Raw genomic sequence first — 4,215 nt, 5'->3', positions numbered from 1 at the left:
CAAGCCTACTAAAACAATATAAAGCTGTATCTTAGTGCTGGTTTGCACACAGGCTTTTAACAAAATCTGTCTTATAGAACTGATTGCATTTGACAGCTTACCCGCAAATGGACACTAACTGGCAGGTGCAATAATTGAAGTGGCTTTAATTTTTGTATGATTATAAATAAAGTTGGTATCTATGTTGGCTGGTACTGGGAGAAGGACAAAGATTCTAATTCACATTTTGCTTTATTCTTGCTTATGTCTGGACTGTTCAGGAACACAGAACTGTATGGGGACCAGGTAGACCTCTGAAACTATTTTGGTGTTATTACAACATCTTGTATAATATCCATTTTGAGCTGATCCAGCTGTGTTTTGAAAGTAGGTAGTTTTTTGTTGATTCCTGCAAGAGACAAAATGGAGTTTGTGACACATGTTTCTATGCAGAGTGATATTATTGAACTGAAAGGAAACTCTTAATCCCGTAAAACTGTTAGAAAGCAGATCCTGAGTATGGAGCTCTCCTGAAACTCATCGTGTTGCAAGGGCAAATTTGCCCACAAAGACTGACTTTGTGGATCAGGTCTTTCTACATCTTCCTATTGATGCAAATCCAGCATGGTGCTGTGGTGCTGTGGCTAGAAATTCTCGTTATTCTTCTTCCCCCAGTTACTAACCAGGGAACTGCTGTGTTTGTTCATGGACTGCAGTATTTGCAAGAACCACCTGTGGAAAACAGGCTTTGTGCCTTCTAAAGAGATATAAGTCCTTCCAGTTAAGCCCAGCACAGCTCCCTGAACTTTACTATCAATAGCTGCATATATATTTAAAAGAAAAATGCTGCTTCTTTATGTGTGGACTTGCACCTTAAAATTAACTCTGCCTAGTGCCACATATAGGCAAATACAGTCTTCACTGCACATTAAGATGGAAAGATTTTATGCAATTAAAGATGGTTTTTAGGCAATAAAGTCTTTACCAGTGGGAAAGGAGCGATCATGGCTTTTCTCACAGAGTCTGGCATTTACTTATAACTAAGCTTAAGCTGTTAGACATTAGATCCCATGGTACCAGTTTTTTCCTCCATGTGGAAGTAGACCAAAATAGCTCTTGGAGGCTGGCTAGCGTGCTTTGAATTTATCTCCTGCTTCCCTGTGCTCCGATTACCTCTTGTGGACAAGCCCATTTGTCTCCTTTGGCAATTTGAAGAATCAATTCAAGTGCATTTAAAAAACAAACAAACAAAATATTACTAGCATAATTGTGTACGCTTCCTCGAATTTTTCTCCTGATATCATGAAGATGATTTGATAACATACCATCATGGAAGTTCTGTCAGTGTTTGTGCAGTTGTCATAAATGATTTAACCAACTCTGGATGATGATACCTTTTAATACTAAAGTGTCATGTTTTCCGTGTACCATGTGAAACATTATAATCTCTTTGGGTTACACAGAAATTGAGCAGATATCCAGACTCCTTCTATTTGCTTGTATTTCAGACCAGCTACTGAAGGTATTTTATTTGATTGAAAAATGTGCATCTCCAAGTTTTGCCATGCCGTGGCTGTGAGGGCTGTCCTGCGATTTAGCAACAAATTGAAAACCAGGTTTATTTGCTTGTGATGTGGTGTTCTAGTCTGGGCAAGGGTAGGTGGTTAAGTGTAACATGGCACGGAGAGGAGGAGGTCACACACAGGATCTGTTCACTCAAAAGTGCATTACAGGTGCTTTTCTTTTACACAAGAACTTTTATGGATCCTAAAGAAGAAAGAGGGAAGTTTCTAAGATACTTCCTCTTAGTATGTTCATGTACTCCAACTATTTGCTGCTCTGGCAGCTCATAGGCTGAATGTGGGTTTTGAGGTGTGTAGTAACCCTCAGAAGACTTCTCCTTGAGCCCATGGTGGACTCATCATCTTCAGCATTGCTGTGGCAAGGAATTGCACAGGACCACCACCTATCACATGAGGAACACCTTCCTGGTTTGCTTTGAACCAGACTTCTGCCAGCTGCTTCTCTTCTCCAGACTAGAGAGTCTGAAGTAACTTCAGTCATTCTCCAAATGGACATCATTTCTGTCACCTTTCAAACTTACTGCTAAATTAGAGCCCTTTGCCCTTTGATAGTATAAATTATTTAATAGCCTTTTGAGCAGTCAGTCCTACAACTTGCACTATACGAACAGGTTTATTTCCTGTATATTCCTCTATACATGTGTCTCTGGTTCTGAAAAGTTACAAACCTGTGAGTGTGCTGATTTCAAAGAAGATGGATCCATTCAGACCAAGTGAGGCTGTGATCCAGGATTTATATTTATGTTTATTGTCAGTGTTGTGAATTTAATAGGTGTCTATAGATTACTACCGCCTTTCTAGCCTACTTTAAAAATAGTGCAAATCTAAACATACAAAATAATTTTTCTGCAGAATTAAATGATGATGAGAGCTTTCTAACACGAAGTAAGACTGTCTTTTCTCCTTTTTGAATTTAGGCTTTGTTTCCCATTGGATTTGGTGAGAATTATTCACAGCAGTCGCTAAATTGGACATGTAACTTCTATAAATTGTAAGTCCTGTAAATTGGATGCATTCAGGAGGAACATTCAGTAGCATTCAAAGTGAATAGGAACTGAAACAAAGACTGTGAAATGAACAAACTGAAGTCAACTGAATGGTTAAGACAAGGAGTCTGAAAGAAACAGGAAAAGGTGGAGGTGTAGCCTGCTTTTTTTCTGGCTACTGAAAAGCAACATGCAAATTCTTCCTCCAGGAAGCCACAGTAAGGCAAAACTAAACCAAGCAAACTGCTTCAGTGCTACGCAGCATTTCACCCAGGCAAGACTTGTTCCTTCTTGTCTGAAAGCTGCCCGCTGGAGCTCCAGGAAGTAACAGTATTGCAGCCAGTGTTGCAATGATGCAGGCACCAGCTAGCTAAACAACAAATGGAGCATGCGGTTGGTCGTACTTTGCTTTGCAGAGCTGGTCACGGTTTTATTGCGTGCTTTCAACATATAAATATTAACTCTGATCTACACCTGTGCTATTTTTCAGTGGTTTGATGAGTCATCCATGGCAGTCACCTGATAAAGAGTTTGTTTGCAAATTCGGAACACGATAACATTTAACAGGAAGCAATTCATGTAGCTGAGTTCTCAGCTCAAAGCTGTCATATGCCAAACTGTATTTAATGTCTAAAATATTAGGAAATATTATGATATGTGGTTGCTTTCAGAGTCAAATGTTGTGTCTTTTTGAATTAGAAATTTGGCTTCTTTTTGGCTTGGCAAGCTCTGGGCAGAAAATGGCGGACTTAAGACCCATCTGGTATGTTACAGTTTCTGTTAATTCAGACATCCAGTTTCAACCAGATTTTGTATAATCAATGAAATTAAGGGCTGATCAGGGCTATAGACTCTCATACTTGAGTAATTAAAGTCCATAATTGCAGAAGATGAAAGGGAGATGCTTGCTATAGAGGCAGGTTATTTGTTAACTGCTGGTGGCAGAATCTCCTTAGGCTCTTCTTGAAGTACCTGCTGTGCAAATCTTGTGCTCTGAGAAATATGAAAATATATTCTCGCTGCAGAAGCAGAACAAGCATGTTTCTGTACAGTAACCTGTTAGCTTTTCACAAATGTTGGCTCACTTCTCGTGAGACTGTTGTCATCTCACCATCTGCAGAGGACAGTGGGAAAAGGAGGGATGAAGAGACTAATAAAGCTCATCAAAGTTTTCGCTTTCAGCAGTGCAGGTAGGAGAAACAAGTCGTCTTGGTACCAGTTCCTCTGCAGTATCTGTACTCATCTGTATTTATGATACATTTTAACACTGAACTTGCCCTGCCAGGTTAGTATGTTTCAGATGTGTCACTTTCTATGCAGCTGCGTACTGGAGATGCGGGTTGTCTTGCAGAGCTATGCTTAGTGTAGCCTTATGCACTTGCTCTTCAGAGTAATAAAGCCGAATTTTACCATTTACTTTGTACAGAATTGAAAATTCTGGACATAATAAGAAGAGTGAACGGGAAAAGAAGTGTCAGGAGAGGAAATCCTGAACAGCTCTACAGAGCAGTGGGGCCTGATTGGCTCACCCGCTGAGGGGGGCAGCTGGTCCTGCCAAAAGACTGTGTTTCACTATCCCACAAACCTAGCAAAAGGCACTTCATATATTTATCTTTATTTTTATTTATTTAAATATATATATATATATATATATATATATATATATA

The sequence above is a fragment of the Meleagris gallopavo genome, chromosome 5 (genome assembly GCF_000146605.3).
Source record: "Meleagris gallopavo isolate NT-WF06-2002-E0010 breed Aviagen turkey brand Nicholas breeding stock chromosome 5, Turkey_5.1, whole genome shotgun sequence".
Taxonomy (NCBI): Eukaryota; Metazoa; Chordata; class Aves; order Galliformes; family Phasianidae; genus Meleagris; species Meleagris gallopavo.
The sequence above is the reverse complement of the archived record's forward strand: the minus strand, read 5'-3'. Positions refer to the sequence as shown.